General features: G+C 38.7%; 1 long non-coding RNA gene across 3 annotated transcripts in view; it reads right to left on the bottom strand.

Annotated features, from left to right (window-relative positions):
* LOC132694552 (uncharacterized) overlaps window positions 1–23,428 on the bottom strand; it is a 93,743-nt gene that overhangs the window by 33,784 nt on the left and 36,531 nt on the right. The window contains exon 6 of one of the 3 annotated variants that reach the window (XR_014137946.1): window positions 13,051–13,154. The exons of the other annotated variants lie outside the window; for them this stretch is intronic. This is a non-coding gene — a long non-coding RNA (uncharacterized LOC132694552). The remainder of the gene's footprint in view (window positions 1–13,050; window positions 13,155–23,428) is intronic. 3 annotated transcript variants of the gene reach the window in all.

Here is a 23,428-nt window from a genome sequence, read left to right as displayed (position 1 = left end):
GAGAGAGAGGGAGACACAGAATCAGAAGCAGGCTCCAGGCTCTGAGCTGTCAGCACAGAGCCCGACGCGGGGCTCGAACTCACAGACCGTGAGATCATGACCTGAGCCGAAGTCAGACGCTTAACCGACCAAGCCACCCAGGCGCCCCACCAAAGAGATCTTTTTAAATGACAAACTTGATTACTAAAAAAAAAATTACACATGGCATAAGTCAAGAAAGTATTAACAAGGTCAAAAGGCAAATGAGAAACACCTATGATATAAGAATACCTAGAAACACACAAGATCCATTAAGGTGATTGGGATGTAAGACTATTGAGAAAGGACTAGAATGTGATTGTACCCAACATTGCCAAAATATCAATTTTACACTGTCCAAAGAAATTTTGCAGTAAAAGCAAAGTTTAGAGGAGATAATTGATGATAGCAAGAGAGCAAGATTTTGGCACTGATTACCTAATTACTAGAGTCCAGAGAAATTGACCATGGTGGACACATGTACTCTGTGCCATAGTTACAGACTCCTGGAGGATAAAGTTGGCTTACTTTACCTCATTATAATTTAGATCAAGAATTTCATAGTTTGGGGTGCCTGGGTGGCTCAGTCAGTTAAGGATCCAACTTCAGCTCAGGTCATGATTTCATAGTTCGTGAGTTTGAGCCCCGTGTTGAGCTCTGTGCCAACAGCTCAGAGCCTGGAGCCTGCTTCGGATTCTGTGTTTCCCTCTCTCTCTGCCCTTCCCCCACTCGTGCTCTCTCTCTCAAAAATAAATAAACATTAAAAACAAATTTTAAAAAAAAGAATTTCATAGTTTGGATAAACAATATACCTCCTATTGCTCTAATTCCATTTGCCTGTAAGTAAAGTGATTATATAAATGCTTTCCAGTCACCTAAACAGAGGAAATGAAAAAATATATAATTTTTACTATAATTTTTTCTGTTAGATGTCCTGGTTTATAAACCATTTCTTCTGAGTTTGGTTATCATCATATTCATGGAGTCTGATCAATGCTGGATTTATTAATGATTTTAAATTTGCACATCTGTGAGCTGAGAACCAGACTGTACATTGATGACTCTAATTAACAATTTCACCTCGTGAGCCTTTACTCAAGCAGCCAATTGATCTCATATACACCTGTCTCAGTTAGCTTTTGTTGCATTACAAACCACCCCCAAAATTAGTAACCTAAAACAGCATCTATTTATTGCTCATAGTTTTGAGAATTGCAATTTGTTCAGCTGGGTGGTAGTTCTGCTGGTCTTCCCTGGAATTACTAATGTGGCTACAGTAATCTTTCCAAGATAGTCTCATACACACAAATGGCACTTGTGCTGGCTCTCAACTAGTGCTCCTTTGAAATAGAAATTGTTTACTTTCTGAAAAAAAAATCCTTCTTTCTTGTCTAAACACAAATAAACAATAATAAATTAAAGTTAAGTGGCACATAAGTAAAATAAGATGATTCTTATGTTTTCTTTTGCATTAAAAAATTTTTTTAACATATGGTTATTTTTTTTTAATTTTTTTATTAACATTTATTTATTTTTTGAGAGTCAGAAAGAGATAGAGCACAAGCAGGGGAGGTGAAGAGAGAGGGAGATACAGAATCAGAAGCAGGCTCCAGGCTCTGAGCTGTCAGCACAGAGCCCGATGTGGGGCTCGAACCTATGAACCATGAGATCATGACTTGAGCTGAAGTCAGATGCTTAACCAACTGAGCCACCCAGGCTCACAAAAAGGTGTTTTTTTGTTGTTGTTGTTGTTGTTGTTTTGGCTTTATGTGTAAAAATAAACCTTTCTGACAATCATCTCTCTTTTAACTATACCAGGTATGTATCTAAAACCTTAGCACACAGAATCACTCCCTGACTTCATGAAACTAAAACAATTTTAAATTTGTTTTATTTATTATTTATAGTCCAGTAACCTAGACTGAGCTTATTTACATGGTAGTCTCAGGGCAGCATTCTAAGAAAGCAAGAGCAAAAGCACAAGACCTTTGGAGGCTGAAATTCAGAAATCTATAATACTGTTTCTACTTTGACTGGGCAAAGTAAGTCATGAGACCAGCCCAAGATTCAAGAAGTAGGCATGATGGTTAATTTTATGTTGTCTGCTTAACTGAGATAAGGGATGCCCAGATAGCTGGTAAAACATGATTTCTGAGTGTGTCTGTGGGGATGTCTGCGGGAGGGATTAGCATTTGAAACAGCAGACTGAATAAAGAACAACACCCTCATCAGTGTGAGTGGGCATCTTCCAGTCCTTCAAAGGCCTGAGTAGAACAAAAAGGAGGGACAAATTCACTCGGTCTGCTTGAACTCAGACATCCATCGCCTCCTGCCCTCAGACATTGGCACTCCTGGTTCTCAGATGTTCAGACTCAGCTCAGGATACATGCCAACAATCGCAGATTCTCAGAACTTCAGACTTGGACTAACATACCACTGGCTATCTTGGTTCTTCAGCTTGCAGATGGCAGACATTGGGACTTCTTGGCCTCTGTAATCACATGAGCCAATCCTTCTTAACTACATATCTAGATCTGTTTTCATATCAATTCCATCAGTTCTCTTTTTCTAGAGAGCCCTGACTTATACAGTGGAGAAACAGTCTCCCCCTCTTTTCAGGAGAAGCTACAAACAAATCTGCACCTACATGTAATCCTCCACTATTTTTTTTTTAATGTTTCCTTATTTTTGAGAGAGAGTGTGTGCAAGCAGGGGAGGGGCAGAGAGGGAAGGAGAGAATCCCAGGCAGGCTCCATGCTATCAGACGAGACCCCAACACAGGGCTCAATCTCACAAACCATGAGATCACGACCTGAGTCGAAACCAAGAGTCAGATGCTCAACCAACTGAGCCACCCAGGCACCCCCTTCAATATTTCTAACATAAATTTATCAGCTGTTCCAATGATATCCTTTATCGACAAAGTAAAGATTCTCTATTCGAGGATCCAATTTGAGATCACACATTGCCTTTAGTCGTCATATCTCTTTAGTTTCCTTTAATTTGTAATAGTTCCTTAGCTTTTCTTCATCTATCATGACATTGACATTTTTGAATTTTGTTTTTTTAATTGATGCTTTGAAATTTTGAATTTTGCAGAATATCCCTCAATTTGTCTGATATTTCCTGGTAATTAGATTCAGATGATGTGTTTTGGGCATTAACATTGCATAACAGATGTTATGACCTTCTCATTATATTGCATCAGGAGGAAATAATATCAGTTTACCCCATTATTGGTGACGTTAACCTTGATCAACTGGTGTTTCCACTGCAAAGTTCTGTTTTTCTTTTATAATTAATTAGTAATTTGTGTAATAATATACTGTTCCTTATTAAACTTTTACTGACTAGTTTTAGTATCAATTAATTATTTCTAAATAAAATTTATAGAAGAAAAAAAATTTTTAACTTAGTTTCAAACTTTGGTTTGCTACATATCAGTTGTGTGATCTTAGGGCACTCACTGATGGCTCTGAGCTTCAGTTTCCTCATCTGTAAATTGTAGATAATACTAATTATTTCATAAAGTTGTAAAGAATAAAATATGATAATATATGCAAAGTACTTAGCAGAGTGATTACCATTCATTTATTTTAACTAGTTTTTATTGGAGTTCTTTAATTTTTAGTAGTGATCTAGGAAGACATAAGTAAAACAGATAGTATGCTTGCCTTAATAGAGATTATATTCTAGTCTACAGCAGATAATCAACAATTTTTTTCTGTAAAGAACCAGGATGTAAATATTTTAATTGTTTTTAAGTTTGTTTATTTATTTATCTTGAGAGAGAGTGAGAAAGCAGGGAGGGCAGACAGAGAATCCCAAGCAAGCTCTGCACTGTCAGCACGGAACCCAACGTGGGACTTGAACTCAAGAACTGCCAGATTATGACCTGAGCTGAAATCAAGAGTCGGCTACTTAACCTACTAAGCCACCCAGGCACCCAGAATGTAAATATTTTAGGAGCCATACAAGCAATACATAAATGAATAGGTGTTACAGTGTTCCAATAAATTTTATTTACAGAATAGGTTGTGGCTAGACTTGGCTCATTGGCCATAGCTTGCTGATCTCTAGTCTGTAGGAAACAGAGCAACAAATAAATATAATTACAAATTTTCATAAGTGCTATGAAGGAAAAATACAGGCATTAGGAGATTATATAACACTGACCTCATCTAGTCTAGAATATCAGGGATAATAAAGTTGAGGAAATAACATGTACAGTAAGACCTGAAAAACAGTAGCTGGTAACTAAAAATATGGTGGCAAGGAATTCTACAGGCAAAGCAAATAGGATGTGCTAAGGTGCTGAGGGAGAAAGTTGCCTGCATTTTTTTGAGAGCTCAAATAAAGCCAATGTGACCAGAGGACAAAAACATAAGAGTGATGTGAAAGTCTTTTAACAAATGTTTATTAATTTCTTCCTACATGCCAGGCGTTTTTCTAGATAAAAGGAATACAGTGGTGAATAAGACTGACAGGTCTCTGCCCTAATAGGGTGGACATGTGGGATAGAGGTGAATTTTAGAGACAGATAATAAACTCATAAATAAATACTGTATGTATGTATATGCATGTATAAATGAGTGTAACGACATATTGTGGTAAGTGCTACGAAGAAAATATAAAACAGCATGAAGGCACTTTAGATGCATAGTTAGAGAACAATTTTTGAGGAAGTAACACTTGATCTGAGACTTGAACACTGAGAAAAGGTCAAACACACGAAAGCACGAAAAATAACGTTAAAAACTTAAAACAACAAAAGTAGGTGAGACAATGAAGAGCCAGTATTGAGGACAGAACCCTGAGGGAGCCAAAGTGAGAATGCTTTGAAATGAGATTAAAGAAGTAGGCATAGCTCAGATCATGTTGTCTTGGAGTCCTTGGTGAGAAATTTAGATTTTATTTGAAACGCAATGAAAACCCATTGCAAAGTTTTATTGAAGGGAGGTACATTACATTGGATTGGATATGAGCATTAAAGGAGAAAGACAATCTCTAGTCTCCTGAAAGGAGAAATTGGGTCACTGGTGGTGCCATTCACTGGACATCCAAGAGGACATAGTAAATATGCATTTGAAAACAGGAGTTCAGAGGAGATTTTATAAAATCAGGGATGCGTTTGTCCATAGATTGTCACTGAAGCCATGGATGTGGATAGTAATGCCTGAGAAAAGAGCACAAAGTAAGAAGGGAAGCCAGCCTAAGTCTGAGTCTTGAGAAATTTGGACATTTAAAGATGGCAGCAGCAGACAAACTGAGCAAGGAGGCTAGGAAGACATGGGTATAGTGTAGGCAGTAAACCAGGAGGCATAATGTCACAGAATGCTGTTGAGAGACAACAAAAATGAGGACTGAAAAACAGCTACTGGATTTAAAGACAAGGAGGTCATTGATAAGCTTATTAAGAGTTATCTTAGGGGCGCCTGGGTGGCTCAGTCGGTTAAGCGTCCGACTTCAGCTCAGGTCACGATCTCGCGGTCCGTGAGTTCGAGCCCCGCGTCGGGCTCTGGGCTGATGGCTCAGAGCCTGGAGCCTGCTTCCGATTCTGCGTCTCCCTCTCTCTCTGCCCCTCCCCCGTTCATGCTGTGTCTCTCTCTGTCTCAAAAATAAATAAACGTTAAAAAAAAAAAAAAAAAAATTAAAAAAAAAAAAAAGAGTTATCTTAGCAGAGAGGACAGACCTGTATGGTGACAGGATGTATATATGACTTTGAGAAATGCAGACATAAAAGGAGAAGACATAGGCCACAGAGTAATCTCTTAGTAAATAATAGTTTTCGTTACTACTATTTTATAGTCATTTAATAAATGTTACAGGTACTTGGGAGTTTTCACTTAAGTACCAAATTTACTTGCTTAGTCCACATTAATTTTTAATGTCAATTTTGCTTTATAAAATATTCAATACATCCAAATGGTTTCAAATTCAAAAGGAACAAACAGTACAGTGAAATGTTTACTTCTCACCCTGTTCCTCAACCCACAGTTTCTTTCCCAGAAGAACCAATATTATGAGTTTAGCTGCTTCATTCTTTTTAACCCTCGCATGGTAAGTATTCAATTATATATGTTACCATACTTTATTTAACCAGTATACTAATGATGGGCATTTAGCTTGTTAAGAGTCTTTTCCTATTACAAATAATAAAGCAATGGATAATCTTGTATGTGTCATTTCACATATGTGTGAGTGTCTTAGGTCTGTCTTTCCAGCTGCAGAGATTCTGGTGGAGATTCTTGTGCAAATGTTTTATTAGAACACTCTCAGGAGTAAACCTAAGAGAATGAGGGAAACAGAACAAGGAAGGAGAAGAAGTAAAGCAAGAATGTGGTTGCAGATGAAGTCTGGATTCAGTCTGTTCCTTCAGGGAGCTCTGAAGCATAAAGTACAAGCAGCTGCAGTCTGCCTTCAGACAAGGACCAGAACATTTGTACCCTCACTGTGGGAGTGCTGACAACACTGACTCCATCTTTGGCCCTCCACCTTGTTCATGCCTGCACAATGACCTCCCTCGGGACTATGTGTTCCAGACTATGTGTTCCCTGAACAGAATACAGGAAGGTTTGTTCTGACCTTCCCTAAATTGGCACGCAGAAGGCATCACTTTAGATAACCAGTAGAGATGACTGGCTCACAGATTGCACCCTTTTAGATAACTACTAGAGGTGACTTACAGACAAAAGTCACCACTTTAGATGACTACCCTTTGACCTCACCACAATGATCCCCTCACTCTAAAAAAGCTGTAAGTTAAAGTCCAGACTGGGCAGAGAATAGCTGTGTGTTGCCTGGATCCTTGCCCACCTGATCTCCCCCATCAGTAGGTTGTTCACCCTAAAGAAATTCTGTGCATGGTATGGAGTGGCTTGCTCTGTTTTTTGGTCTTAAAGTGCGTTCTCAGTCTGGAGGATATTTTAGTGTCCCTCCCACCACCTTCCAACATCCAAATAGTCACTGGCTACTCCAGGATGGGGGTTGGGGGGGAGGTATGGGAAAACAGCACATAACTCCAGGCACTTTAAGATTCAGGTGGCTCTAATCATCCAAGGGCAATCTTCTGGGGTTGTAGGTGGGAGCTATTCCCAGCAGCTCCCACAGTTGCTGGGGGGATGAGCACACCAAAATGGTAGCAGGGATGCCTGGGGCACCAACAGATTCTGCAACAGTGAGTAAAACTGTAGGATAAATTCCTAGAAGTAAAACTGTTATATGGGACTAACATTGCCAGTTGCCTATTCAAACAATACCCACCCCACCCCTGCCCAGTCCTTCTTCCTAATAGAGCACTGATTTTATTCAAAGGAGATGTGATTTAAAAAATACTCTTTCATCTTCCTTGGCATCTGGGCTGGTCAGGTGACAGTTTTCAAAATAAGATGAAGGTAGTGATGAGAGAGCATAAGGCAAACTGAGGGCAAATCACAAACTAGCACACACACACCCACACTCTCCCCACCCCCACCCTTCACAACTCCCCCCACCATGGGATATGTGTGATATTCCTCAGGCATTCCTGGCTGCCCAAGAACAAAGGAAAGCAAAGCAAACAAATGGTTAACTGATAGAGATCACAGTCATGCCAGTCCTGAGTCTCCATCAGTTTACAAATATCTTAGTAAATTACAAGAAAAGGACAATCTTATCAATAGCCTAATCTCTAGAAACCTATAGACTCAGTTTCCTGGATCCCCTAATATCACCCTCTCCTTCATAGTGATATGGGAAACAAAGACAAGAAGGAAAGGGCAGGTATAATTAAATTTCTTTATAACCTGCAGCCCATTGACAAATACTTGAGGCAAATACAGAGTAGGAACCCCCTACTGTCATAATGTTAATGCCTTACTAGAGGGAAGACAACCTTAACTTGACAATAGCTAGGGCACCAGTAATCTGAGTCTTCTTTAGCATATGGAAATCCCTTTAAGAAACTTCCTCTTGACTTTACCTCCCCCAACTCCATAATATATAACCAGACACTCTTCACAACCCCAGTGTAGTTCTTTCTGCCCACGGGTCCTGTCCCCGTGCTCTAATAAAATCATCTTTTTGCACCAAAGACATCTCCAAGAATTCTTTCTTGGCCGCCAGCTCCAAACCCCCACCACCACTTCAAAACCCCATCGGGTAGTAGTTTCTGGAGATAGTGTCTCTTTCTGAATAAAAAGACACAGCTTATTTTGTCCTCTTTGCTCTTTACTTCACATCCTTCTTTCTGCCAGGAATGTACACAAATGTGTCTGTAGATGCAGCAACCATCTTGTGGCCATGAGACGGAAAGCAGGAAAATGAATGCCTATGCACTAAAATGGCAGAAGTCAACACAAGCCATGAATGAAAATAGTGTCTTCTTGTACCCAGGCCTTAGTGCAGTAGCATTAGTAATTATTATTAAACAAATTTGCGTTCATTTATATGGGATTTTACGAATCCCAAGTGTGCTTTCACAAAATTTACTTCATCTCATTCTTTCAATCCCTCCACCTCTACGTGATAGGTATCAGAACTCTGGGAGACAAAAATCCCCTGCAATATTGAGAGCACATGATTTGCTGATGGCTAATTTTGATGGTTAAACTTTAGCTTGCTCTCCTTCTAAGAAGCTAAGATCCACTACCCTAAAAGTATGGAACTTTTTAATTTGAGGACACAGGACAAAATAATCTTGTAGCATAGAGTATTTTGAAACGGATCTCATACCCCAAATTGAAGTGATAGGGTAGAGCCTCATGAGACTACCAAAGGTCAAAGGAAAGATGCACTAAATGAGAGGGAAAGAGTGCAGAAAGGACGTCCACGCATCAAAAAATACAAATTTTGCCCATTCTGAAATTTTGCACTGTAGCCTAGGGAAGAGCAATTTTCCCTATATTCCTGTGTTTCTGCAGGACATTGAGCTATGGACATTGATCTACTATGAAGATGAGAATGTTTAAAGTCTTGCTTTCAAAGATGTTTGTTGCCCTTTAAAGGGTAATAAAACTTATCTTACCTGGAGTCAAAGCCTTACATTCCAGGACAGGGAACTTTCCCTCCTCCCCAGAGATGCCTAAGGAAGGATTTGGGGAACTATCTGCCTATGTGCTCATACATCAAAAGAACAGAAAACCCTGGCTGCAATCTCAAAGAGGCTGGTTTTATCTTCCCTCAGAGACAATTTAGATAATTTAGCTTCCAAAGGGTAACAATCCAAGAATTCTTCCCCTCTGTTCCTAAGGAGAATTAGTTTACACTAGAGGCAAAGACTTTTCTCCCTCTTTCAAGGAAGGGAAAGAAGAAAGGTTATTTCTCTTTCTATAAGGGAGCAGAGTCCCTCATCCCTCCCTACATGTAGGTCTAGCCACCTTGCTCTCATCAGTGTCTCCCTATGTGGGGTTTTAGGCCCGAGGGACTATGCAACAGTGTTAGTCCACCTGGCATTATTGCTGTGAGTAAATAAAAGTTCTAATCTCTCATCCAGAGACCTGTTTTTGCTAGCACCTCCCCCCAACCCCACCTTCCTATCTACCTATCTCTATGCAAACAGGGTAGCATCTAATATTCATCTTCGTTTCTGACTTGACATAATCTCCCTTTAAGAAATTAGTGAATTACTCTCTTTAATAATGATTCAACCAACATTGAGTTTCTAATATGTATACAATGTCACTTACACATTTTGCTGCCTAAAATGGAAGAAATCTAAACATGAAGAAACATTGGAAAAAATCTTAATTGGCTAACATTCTAAAAACATTGGTCTATGTGCTTCAAAAACATCAATGTCAAAAAAAGAAAAGTCAATGTCAAAGAAGACAAAGTCTGAGGAACTGTTCCAGATCAGAGGAAACTAAAGGGACACAGGAGCTGAATGAAAAGTGAGAAGGGGAAGGAGGGCATTACTGAAACAACTGGCAAAATTTGTACATGGATTGTATATTCACAGCAACAGTGTATTGATGTCAAAATTCCTGAATTTGGTAATTATACTGTGGTTTTGTATGACAATACCTTTTTCTTAAGGATGGATGCTAAATTACTTAGGTATGATACATCGTGATCTCTGTAACTTAGTTTCAAAGGGAGAAAGAAAAAGAATCAAATCTGGCAAAATGTTTACTAAACATTATTGACCTAAAGGGAGTTCCAGAGCTCATGATAGTATTCTTGTAACTTTTCTCTAATTTACAACTTTTTTCAAAATAAACAAAAGTAGGGGCACCTGGGTGGCTCAGTCAGTTAAGCGTCCAGCTTGAGCTCAGTTGATCTTACATTTCATGAGTTTGAGCCCTGAGTCAGGTTCTCTGCTGTCAGCACAGAGCCCACTTCAGATCTTCTGTCCCCCATTCTCTCTGCTCCTCCCGCACTGGTTCTCTCTCTCTCAAAAATAAATAAACGTTAAAAAAATTAAAAATTAAAAATAAATAAATAAATAAATAAATACATGGAAAAGAAATCCCATCAAGAGAGTCTAATATGTGGAAGGCTCTGAGCTAACCAGAGCCCCAGAGAGAGAGTAATGGATGTGATAAATTCCCGGGCCTCAAAATCTGACATTTAGTGAAGAAGGCAAATGAGGAAACTGATATCATGTGATAAAATTAAAAAGCATATCATTTTAGAGTATGTTTATGACCATTTTCTTCATGTGGCTTATGTGATATTCCTCTGCCTTTCTTTAAAAGTTGATATATTTTGAGAGACAGAGAGAGAGCATGCAAGCGGGGGAAGACCTATCAGGGCAGACCCAGACTCAGGGCTTGATCCCACAAACCAGGAGATCATGATCTGAGCCAAAATCAAGAGTCAGCGGCTTAACCAACTGAGCCACCCATGCACCACATCACCCTTCTATCTCTTGATCCCCCTCCTATCTCCCTACTACGTGTCAGTATCCTTTGCTAATTCCTCTACATCTTCCCACAGAACTCACTCTTTGGAATTCTTCCCTTCTCTGTCTACTCTTGCTCAGGTGGACTTAGCTAGTTACATGGCTTTAAAAACCATCTACAAGCTGATAACTCCCCAATTTATATATCTAGCCTGAGCCTCTCCTCTGAACTTCTACCTACTTCACACCCCCACTTGAATGTCAGGGATCACAAACTCAACTTCTCCAAAAACAAATTCCCGATTTTCTTTCAATCCTACCTTTCCTCAAAAATATTTGCAAACCATCTATCTGACAAAGGACTTGACTCCAGAATATGGAAAGAACTCTCAAAATGCAGAAATAAGAAAATAAATAGGCTTCTTTTTATTTTATTTTTTATTTTTTAAAAGTTTTATTTATTTATTTTGAGAGAGAGTGCACATGCACACACATGAGCAGGGGAGGGGCAGAGAGAGACAGAGACAGAGACAGAGACAGAGACAGATTTCCATGCAGGCTCCATGCTGTCAGCATGTCGGACTCAATTTCACAAACCATGAGATCGTGACCTGAGCTAAACCAAGAAATGGATACTTAACCAACTGAGCCACCCAAATGCCCCAATAGCCTTCTTTTTAAAAGATTTAAACAATTACTTCACCAAATAGGATGTATGGATGGCAAATAAGCCTATGAAGAGATGTTCAACATCACTAGTCATTAGGGAAATGCAAATTAAAACTACAATGAAAATGAAATACTATGTACCTATTAACATGACTACACACACACAAAAACCTGACAATACCAAGTGCTGGTGAGGACTCAAAGTAACTGGCATCCTTATATTTTGCTGGTGAGACTGCAGAATAGGACAGCCAATTTAGAAAACTCTTTAGCAGTTTCTTTTAAAGTTAAACATACACTTTGCACATTTATCTGAAGGAATGAAAATCTATGTTCACACAAAAAACCTGTATGTGAATGTTTAAAGCAGCTTTATCAATAATCACCAAAACCTGGAAACAACCCAATATTCCCCAACTGGGAAAAACAAAAAAAAATCCTACCCTTCCTATAGCATTACCCAGCTCAGTGAAGAAAAACTTTTCTTGCATGTTTAGGGCAAAAATCTTGGAATCATCTTTAATGTCTTTCTCTCAAACTCTCCATGAATCCTTTAACAAATTACATCGGCTTTAAAATCAAAATGTACGATAACCATAACTGCCCATCCCATAGCACTTCACTGCTACCACCATGTTCCAAACCATCATCATTTCTTGCCCAGATTATTGCAATAACTTTCTAATTAATCTCTACATTTCTTTGTAGCTGTTCTTCATGCTGTTGAAAATTGACACCAGATCATGTCACATTTTGGCTCAAGGCCTCAATGACATTCTATCTCACTCATGATTTTACAAGCAACACCCAGCCCTCGCCTCCCTACTTCTCCTTTTATTCTTCCCATTGGTCCCTCAGCTCCAGCCACACTGGCTTCTTTTCGGTTTCCTGAACGCAAGCATGCTTCTATACCTCAGGACCTTGGCACTTACTTTTCCTTCTGTTTGGAAGACTATTTCATTGCATAACCATATGGCTTCCTCCCTTACATCCTTCAGGTCTCTATTTAGATGTCACCTTCACGGAGAAGCTCTCCCTGACCACCCTACAAACTATTTGGTATTTCTGCCACCCACCCCTAAGACAGCCTAACCCGCCTTGCTCTTATTTTTCTCCATAGCACCTATTACTATTTAATATATTATCTATTTATTTGTTGTTTTTGTGTTCCCCAATTGAATGCAAACAAAAACTTCGTCTTCACACTGTATTATCTCTACACCTAAACCAATGCCTGTCATATACTAGGTGCCCAATAAACATTTGTTGAATGTACGAATAAATGAATCCTGACAGAATGCAAGAAACACACATAGAATTTACATAGAATTGTAAATAACCGTTATATTTGGTTAAAAGCCTTGGAAAATGGAAAACAAGGACATACAGATATGGGTATTTGGAGGGTTTTCAGTTCTATGGGAAAATTGCCCTGGTCAGCAATAAAGAAGAATGAAGTTGAATAGCTGGCTCTCAGACAAGAGATAAAAGAATGAAGATCAAATTGTGCTTCAGACTTGAGACAACCAGATCTTACTTACCGAGTAAGCCAAGAACACATTGGAAGCTGGCCCAGGGCGTAGGTAAAGGGCTCCACAAAGCAGGACTCCCCAGGCATGCACTGGTTACCAAAGAGATGAGCCTCCTCTTGAGGATAATATTATAATGAGAAATGAAGAAAATCATCACTAAGCATATTGATCTAATCAGTGCCACCTTGGAGGAAGACCTGGGGGAGATGTAACCATGGATCAAGGATAAGAATACCTGAGTACAGATTTTAGACTGTAAATAAAAATAAACTTGGGCTCAAGAACTTCATGGTTATTGAATATCCATGAACCTTTCTCCAGTGGATTCACGACTGGGGTTTGTAGTTATAAATTTGACCTTTGAATCAACAACATTGATTCATATTATACTTTAATAAAAACAAGTTGGTTTTTTTGTTTTATTTTGTTTTGTTTTTCCTGAAATGAAACAGAACTTATTCCCCAGGTAGTTTGTGTGCCCTGGTAGGGAATGGATGCCTATGGCCTCTTACTGCTTGGTTTGCTTTCTCTGCCTCTTATTACAGTTACAAAGAGACTATCTAAACAGGGAGAGTATCAAAGAGAAAAGCAATGCAAATCAACATTTAATATACAGTGGATGATGTGCACTAGTCATTTTGCAATGTATATAAATAACAGATCATTAAATCATACACCTGAAACTAATATAATATTATATGTCAATTTTACCTCAATAAAAAATTATACATACATACATATGTATTCACATACTGTGTGATGGTGCAGGTAGGTAATATTAGTAATTATCATTATTAAAAGGTTATATTTATACAGTACTTTTACAAAGTCAAGTGTGCGGTATACTCTTGTTTCATTCTCGCTACTGCCCCCTTGAGTTAGGTGTCAACACTCCCACTTACAGTGAAGAAATTGGGGCTCAAGCAGGCTAAGAGGCCTTGCTCAAAGTTATTCAGCTGTGACCTACACCTAGATTGAAGATATGTGCTGGCGTGTCCGGTATAGTCCCCATTTATGCCTGTTCTCCTAGTGTAATTATTAATAGCAACTCTTTCACTCTCCCAAGTCTCCTACTTGGACAATAAACTTTATGGTGACTCTGTCAAAACCTGCTTCTTTCATTCACTTAATTCCAATCTTTTATTTCATTATTGCTTTGTTTCTTCCACTTATAGCAGCTCAGGTTGGTTATAACATCCTAAAGAGCTGGCTTCAGACCATGGGATCACTTCTATGATAAGGATATTTCTATGAGAAAGGATATTTCAGGTTGCAAACAAATTCAACCAGTAACTTTTAAAATGGAGAATTATCAGTATAGTCTACTAAACGATCAGGGTCTAAATCCTAGCTCTACTACTTCCTAACTATGTGGCTTTGGGGAAAATAATATGGAAAAAATCAGTCAGAGCACCATTAGCATAAGACTTTATTTTAAAATATTGGTCCCAAGAGGTCTCTTGAAGGAGCTAGAGAACAGTTTATCTTCGGGAAGGAAGGGGCAAGAATCTCATAGAATTTTAGCTGGTGTTGAGTAGGAGACTATCAGCCAAAATTCAGCTAGTTTGGGGAATAGCTGGTCAGAAAAGTGTCTTGAAAGAAGAGGAAATTGTACTGCAGATTACCAGCCATTATTTGGGCAACTTGAATTTATCAACATAGATGGGAGAGACAGATAGGGACTAGGATCCTGTGCAAGAAGAATGGGAGAAACAATTCAGGCAAAGTAGACATACAGGGGCCACATGGAAAACTCTTGCATCCTCAGGGACTCTTATATAAATTTTCCTCTCTCCCAAACTCAAATGTCCTCACCACAAAACAAAAGGATATATAGTACATACCTCCCAAGTTGTTCAGAAGAGTAAATATGTTATTAAATATAAAGCAGGCAAAACAGTGACTGACACAATTCATTTGGAAGGGGGTCAGTAACAAAAGGAGGCTTGGATTGGCATTAGTGTCTATGTAATTTTTTTTTTTTTTTTTGAGAGAGAGAGAGAGGATGCAAGTGAGCAAGAGGCAGAGGAAGAGAGAGAGAATCCCACGAGGGGCAGAGAGGGAGAGGGAGAGAAGCAGGGTTCATGTTCACCTGAAGCAGGGCTTGTGTTCACCCAAAAGGGGGCTTGTGGTCACCTGATGTGGGACTTAACTCACTAACTGTGAGATCATGACCTGAGCCAAAGTCAGATACATAACGACTGAGCCACCCAGGCGCCTGCTTCCATAATTTTAATAAACTCTTCCACATACATCCTCTGATGTGGAAAATGACTTGTTCTCAAAGAACTAGCTCAACACTAATCCCTATGACACTGTACCATTCGCCATCCTTCTCAACCCAACCAAGTTGCCATCTCTAAAAGCCAACATTCTGGATCTTTAAGGGAGAGCTAAGGGACTTTCCCAAGGCTTTCTTGTATTTGCATAATAAATTCATCATTTTCTACTTAGATTACATATTATAGGCCAATAAATAAAACACAATTTACTACAGAAGCTTTGATTCATAGTTTCCATAAGTTTGAGAAAAAATCAATTATTCATAATAAAGGATGAAAACTTCAAAAGCCATATGAGATGAGGGGTAGAGAGTATGCCTAGAGATTTTGGAGTCAGGGGACTTCCCAAGCTGTCGTTGGACCTCACCCACTCAATAGGTTGGAACACAGACCGGTGATTCATAGTAGTTTGAAGGTGTTTTATTTGGTACTCATTACTTAGAGGTTTTACTATATTTTCCTTGGGGGAAAGAAATTCCTTTTTTTCTTTCCTTTTTCCCTTTTTTTTTTTTTTTTTTTGGCTCTTTGAAAATAAGGTAGATTTCTTCAGATGTCAAAAGTATTAATGACTAATCCAATAGCTTCTCTTTAGCACTAAGCCTAAAAGAATGGTGATTAATTCCCATCTGCTGTTTAGTAGTTTCATTCCCAGAAATCACAAATTTTCCATTATTTTCTTGCCAGAACTGTCCAAATTCTGTCCAGAACCAAAAGCTCTGGTGATATGAACAGTTTCTATTGTAAGTTTCAACATTCTACACATTTTTACCCTATCTGTACAACAGCACAAAGAGCTTTATAGAGATACATGCTGCTATTAATCAAGGTCTGAAAAGGCTGTCCATTTTTTCCTGTGTTCATGTAGAAAGGTAACTCTTTTACAAAGGAAATTATTGTTTCTAAATTCAAGGTTTATATTTTTGGCATCAGAATATCCCCATTTCATCCCAAGATTATACAAATATTCATTAGGGTTTCTTTTCCTTTGATATTTACTGTTTTATGACAAGTGTTTCATTTCATTTTGCTCCTTTATATTTTCTGTATTTTAAGTTGAACAAGTTTTACTTTTATAAGAAAAAAGATAGAAAATAATTTTAAGAAAAAAGATAAAAAATAATTTTTAAAAAATTCACATACATACAGGTTCACACAGCATCAAATAAATAAGGTTAAGACAATACGGGCATAAAGAGTTCCAAGAAAAACAGATGGAAACAAGAGTGGCAAAAGATGTTTCACAAAGGCAGTGGCATTGAAATGGCCTTAAGCAGAAGCAATGTAGGTTAAGAGAAGAAGGAAAGGAGGGCAGAGGATTAGGGGAAGGAGAAATGCAACAAAGCATTGTGAAGTTTATGTGAAGGGGGGAATTGGTTTGTCTCAAGTGTAATATTTATGCAAAAGAGAAAACTGTGGGGGATATAGGATCTACATTGTAAAGACTTTAGAATTAGGATTAAAGGAACTTTATTTTGCAAAACTCAGACACAAATTGAAGAACTGACTAGAGTTTTAACTTTCATTTGCAAAGGAGACAAGTTAATACAGAACTGGCTCACCTATTCAAGAAAATAGAAGTCTTTGAATTTAAAAAAATCGCAAGGTCAGGAGATAACTCCATTTGTTCCTTGGTAGTCAGTAATTCTGATTAGATAGCTTTGGGGTCCATTTTGATAAAAAAGAAAAACAAAATGTTTCTTTTGAATAAAAAATAACTTTATGGCTTATCTTAGAATTCAAGGCTTTTAGAATATTCCTGTTTTTTTAAGACTTGTCTTAGAGTGAAATGCTTTTAGAAATGTCAGCCTTTTTTAGGCTTTAGTACGTCATGGGCTTGATTAGTCGTTATTGTGGACAGGGTTAGACAACAGTTTTCTTTGCCATATTATATAAACTAGAGAGTAGAGCTTCAAACATCTGGAGGCTTCAAGATGGGCTGTGATCATATAGGTTGTGCACTGCACAACTGTAGGGGGTGCTATGTACATAGTGCCCCCTGGAATTATACAACGCAAAATCTGCTCAGCTATACTTGGAAACCTAGAAGCCAGGCGAGGAACATAAATCAGTGAAGCATATGACCCACCTAAAGGATTCCAACTAATTAAACAATGTTCAGAACATTGGAGCAATAAAACAAATTTGCAGACTATATCCAGCCTTGGAGATCCACTTTGCCACCTCTGCTATAGAATGTAGAAACAGTCAATATTTTTGAGCAATGTAATGATGCATTAAAAAGGTCTATAAAATGAATTATAGAGCAAAAAGACTAGAAAGAAGGAGACCAGTAAGAAAACTTACTTCAATAATCTAGAATGGAGGAGAAAAGAGCCTGGCCTAGGCCTATGGTAATAGGATAGAAAGGAAAGAATTCTTAGGATTCAATGATAGAATTGATGACTTCCCACAAGGAAGAAAAAAAAAGGAGTCTGGAGTAATGCAAAGCTTTGAATGTAGGTCCTTAGGAAAATACTTGGAGAAAAAAATATTTACCTTTGAAATAATTTCAGATATTATTTTAAAAAGATTTTTAGGGGCACCTGGGTGACTCAGTCTATTGAGTGAGCAACTCTTGGTTTCAGCTCAGGTCATGATCTCCCAATTCATGAGATCAAGCCCCATGTCTGGTTCTGCACTGAAGGCAAGGAGCCTGCTTGGGATTCTCTGCTGATTGTTCAGAGCCTGGAGCCTGCTTCAGATTCTGTGTCTCCCTCTCTCTCTGCCCCTCCCCAGCTCATGATCTCTCTTTCTCTTTTTCTCTCTCTCAAAAATAAACACTAAAAAAAAATTTTTTTTAATATGTGGGAAAGAAGCAGAAAAGAGGGAGAAAGGAATTGGAAAAACTATGCAAAAATGTTAACAGTGACTATCTTTAAGTAATGTGGTTACGAGTTATAATTCTCTTCTTCATACTTACATGCAGTTTCCAAATTTTCTTCAATGGATGTGTTACGTTTATAATTAAAAAAAAAATTGTTTTAATACACTAAGGGTCTCACCTTTTATATAATCCCTAAATTAAATCTCCATTGTTTTCTTTTTGTGACAACTATTTGCAATAGCAAATGCTAACAGGTTAGCTTTTCAGTGTTGGGAAAACAGATCTTGTTCTCGGGTGCTAAATACAATCCTTGCAATCTCAAAGAACTAAATATGTGGGGTGCCTGGATGGCTCAGTCAGTTAAGCACCTGATTCAGCTCAGGTCATGATGTCACGGTTTGTGAGTTCAAGCCCTGCATCAGGCTCTGTGCTGACAGCTTGGAGCCTGGAGCCTGTGTCTCCCTCTTTGCCACTGCCCCACTCTGTTCCTCTCTCACAAATAAATAAAACAAAAAAAATTTAATAAAAGAAATAAATATTTAATATTTTCCAGTGATAAAGACTTGTTTTAGACGTTATTTTTTGACTCAAAAATTAATTTCAAATGTGTTAATAATTTTGTTTAAAAGACATGATTTTGTTTCCTTTTTTTTAGCATTAGCTATTAGCCTTTCTCTAGTGCATTCAAGACTTAAAGACCATTCAAGCTTTTGCCAAGAACACAAAAATTCAAGGTAAGTAGAAACGATAATAGTATCAACAATAAAAATAATAATGTTTATAGATTTAAAAAATAGCTTCACAAATATTTCATACAGGGCTCATTTGACTTTTAAGAAAAAAATAGAATGTAATAATGGCAGGGTTTTTTTTAGCTCTACTTTGTGGGGGAGACACTGAGACTCAGAGAGGTGAATATCTTGCTCAGTATCATATAGCTACTAAATAGTAAAATCAGAATTCAAATCAAGATCTTCCATATCCAAGTACTGTAATTTTTCCTATAGAGTATTAATGGGAAACCATGAAAACTATGCCTTGTCCACCTTGTTAAACCCTTCTCTGTACTGACAGAAGGGCCGGTTAATCTTGTCACCTTTGCCTGGTCCCATGACCCGGCCAAGCTCCAGACTCTCACTGTGGTCCATCCTGCTCCAAACTAGGGAAACCCAAAATACAACAAAGGAGAATAGATAGCAATAAAAAAATGAAAAACAAAAACAGAAACAAAAACAAAAAACACCTCTTTTGTTAAGGAAAAAAACCCACTGTCTTTCATTTCTTTGAGGCATATTTGTCATTTTATTTTATTATATTTTAATTTTATTTTTAAATTTTGTTAACTTTTTTTTTTATTATTTATTTTTGAGACAGGGAGAGACAGAGCATGAATGGGGGAGGGTCAGAGAGAGGGAGACACAGAATCTGAAACAGGCTCCAGGCTCCGAGCTGTCAGCACAGAGCCCGACGCGGGGCTCGAACTCAGGGACCGCGAGATCATGACCTGAGCCGAAGTCGGCTGCTCAACCGACTGAGCCACCCAGGCGCCCCCATATTTGTCATTTTAAAATTTGTACAATGGTTTGCATATAAATCCTTCCTAAAATGAATACAAGAGTAACGGTCTGAGACAAATAATGGAAATGACTGAAAATTCACAAGTTTATTAATGCAATAAGTCACATCCACCAGCAGAATAATTGTTTATGTATGAATCTTTTACTTAAAAGTTTTTTTAATGTTTATTTTTTTAATTTTTTTAATGTTTGTTTATTTTTGAGTGAGAGTAGGGGAGGGGAAAACAGAGAGGGAGACACAGAATCTGAAGCAGGCTCCAGACTGAGCTGTTAACACAGAGCCTGATGCGGGGCTGGAACCCACAAACTGTGAGATCATGCCTTGAGCCGAAGTCAGACGCTTAACCACTTAACTGACTGAGATACCCAGGCGCCCCTTTAATGTTTATTTTTGAGAGAGAGAGAGAGACTGAGCATGAGTAGGGGAGGGGCAGAGAGAGAGGGACACACAGAATCTAAAGCAGGCTCTAGGCTCCCAGCTGTCAACACAGAGCCCGACATGGGGCTCGAACTCACGATCCGTGAGATCATGACCCGAGCCGAAGTCTGATGCTTAACCAACTGAGCCACACAGGCGCTCCTGCATGAATCTTATACTTATCATTAATGGTTAAAAGCGGGGCACAACTCTCTTGGATGACCTGAAGCAGAACTTCAAGAATCAGCTTCAGTTCCACCTGGTTATATCCTCAAAATTAGTTTTCCCTTCATACTTCTTTTATATGATCCCATTTGGCAGTTACGCTCACTTGCTGGAAGAATTTCTCATTGTTCTGTGATCAAGGGTATCATTTGTCTTCACTGATACTCTACTGTTCGTCATGCAAACATGATTTTTGCTTTGAACACAACTTTGATTTGATACGTTCTCAGATTGTTCTTCAGGCATGCATGGGTTCTCTGTATGTATCATTTTTTTCTGCCTGAATTATTAACTTCGCAAATATACTATTTGGGTATTTGTTCATGCTTTTATGCTAACACCCATACCGCTTTATTCAGTAAAGCCTTATTGTTGGATAATTTGGATATACTAGCAAATAGCTCATCTGTCACTCTACTATTTTAAAAGCAACCACTGCTTTCTCTAAAGTTTATAACATTATAACATTATAACATTCTCTAAAGTTTATAACATTATAACATTATAACATTCTCTAAAGTTTAAACATTTTTCAGATGAATCATTAAATGGATACTAGCTAAGAGGTAGTATAGACAAATTCCAATGGGATGTTACAAAAAAGTAGGAGATTCTAATGTGGTTTTTTTGAGTGATAAAAATAGTTAAAGTCTAGTTGTAAGTTAGAATGTGAAATATTTTAAGATACCAAGTGTAAGCAATAAAAGATAAGCTTAAAGAATAAGAACTTGTAAAAATGACCAGACTTGATAACGTCTCAGAGAAAGCAAAGAACATCCTCCTGCCCAAAGCCAATCCCTCCTGTATTATTTATCTACTTATGCAGATGGGGTTCAGAACACGCTATCCCAGAATATGAGTCCTGAGTGTTTTAAGCTGAAGGAGTTTGAGAAAACAAGCAGAAGCAAGATCACTCTGACCTTCTTCCTACCCTTCTGCCTTGAAACGGGTCATAAAGCCCTCATGTGAGAGGCGCCTTCCCTAAATGTGGTGGAAAGGAGCATCTTTATCTCCAAAGACAAAAGGACACTAAGAAGAATCTGAGCAAACAGGCCTTGCTAAGTATGCTACTACAGTTACCTCATACTCCCTTCATCTATGGTATTCCTCCACAACAATCCACCCTCCAGCAAACCTAGCATCAAAATACTGAGGTCTGTTTCTTTGGGTCTTCATTTCCTTTTGAAGGCTCCTGTGTCACATAACACTTGTATTAAATTTGTATGCTTTTCTCTTGTTAATCTGTCTTTGCTGGTTTAATTTTCAGACCCAGCCAGGGACCTTAACAGGGTTGAAGAAAACTTTTTCCTCCCCTACACCGCATAGCAAATTACGGAGACTTAGCAGCTTAAAACAATAAACACTTATTATCTCACACCATTTCAAATGGTGAGGAATCTGGGAACAGCTTAGCTGAGTGTTGCTGCCTCAGAATATCTCATGAGGTTACAGCCAAACTGTCAGCCAGCGCCGCGGTCATATGAAGACTTAACGGAGCTGGAGGATCCCCTCCCAAGCCTGTCACTTGGTTGTCAGCAAGAAGCCTCAGCTTGTCACCATGTGTGCCCTCTCCATAGGACTGCTTATGCAATGGCAGCTGGCCTCCCCCAGAGCAAATGACGAGGGAGAGAGAAGGCACCAAGATGAAACTACAGTGTCTTTTATAACCTCATCTCAGAAGTGACATAGCACCATTTTTGTTGTATCCAATCGGTCACAAAGACCATCCCTGATACTATATGGGAGGAGGTGACACAAGGGTGTGAATGCGGGGATGCAGGGCTCAAGGGGGGACATCCTGGAACCTGGCTACCTCCCTTCCCTTGTATCCTTTATTCTCTTCTCCGGCTCCCATCACCCTTGTGCTCTTTCAACTTAAACTACTTTGTCCTTACTAGCTCTTCTTCTATCTTGGTTCTAGACACTCTGACACTATCCTCTGAAACTTCACTTGTATACCTTCTTGGGAAAAAAGAAAAAACAAAGTCCTTCCTAAACTGTTCTTCCTAGTTCAACTCTAGTTACCAGTCTCCATGGCTGAATTCCTGAAAGAGAAATCCACACACGCTTACACTTCTTCACCTGGTCCACAGAAATCTGACCTGCACCCCAACCTGTCCAATGGAACTGTAATCCCAGGTCACTGGAACATTGCTAGGAGTTCTTCATTTAAAATTCTAATACATTTGGGGCGCCTGGGTGGCTCAGTTGGTTAAGTATCTGACTTCGGCTCAGGCTGTGAATTCACTGCTCGTGTGTTCAAGCCCTGCATCGGGCTCCGTGCTGACAGCTCAGAGCCTGGAGCCTGTTTCAGATTCTCTGTCTCCCTCTCTCTCTGCTCAAAAATAAATAAACATTTAAAAATGTAAATTCCAACACATTTTCAGTCCTTACTTAATCTCTGCGTCATTTGTTTTCCATGAATTTCTTTTCCCTTGGCTGCTGTGACACCATTCCTCCCTGGCTTTTGTTCTAATTTCATGACTATTTCTTACTTCCATGGCTGACCTTTTTCCTTTACCTCTCTGTAAGTATTGGTATTCTCTGCAATTCAACCCTCACCTCTTTTTCTTATTGTTTTAAACACTCTCCCTTTTTTCTATTCCAGTGGCTTTTGCTACCATCTGTATGCAGCTAACTGCCAAATCTAAATCTCCAGATTCCTTCTCTTTCTTGAACTTCACACCATTATAACCAACTCCTTGCTTAAGACTATGAAAGCCCCACAGGTTTCTCAATAGATAGATGTGTTGACTCAGTTTGAGGAGATCGGTTACTTCTGAGAACTTGTAATTGGGAGGGGAAACCTTAATAAAAAAAGAAAGTATTATATATATACATATATATATATATGTATATATATATATATTTTTTTTTGAGAGAGAGAGAGAGAGAGAGAGAGAGAGAGATGGAACACAAGTGGTGGAGGGGCACAGAGAGAAAGGGACAGAAGATTCAAAGCAGGCTCCCTGCTGACAGCAGCGACCCCGATGTGGGACTTGAACTCACAAACTGTGAGATCATGACCTGAAGTCAGACACTCACCCAACTGAGTCACCCA

Source organism: Panthera onca, chromosome B4, assembly GCF_046562875.1.
Source record: "Panthera onca isolate mPanOnc1 chromosome B4, mPanOnc1 haplotype 2, whole genome shotgun sequence".
Lineage (NCBI taxonomy): Eukaryota > Metazoa > Chordata > Mammalia > Carnivora > Felidae > Panthera > Panthera onca.
This window is presented reverse-complemented; position numbering and strand designations above follow the sequence as displayed.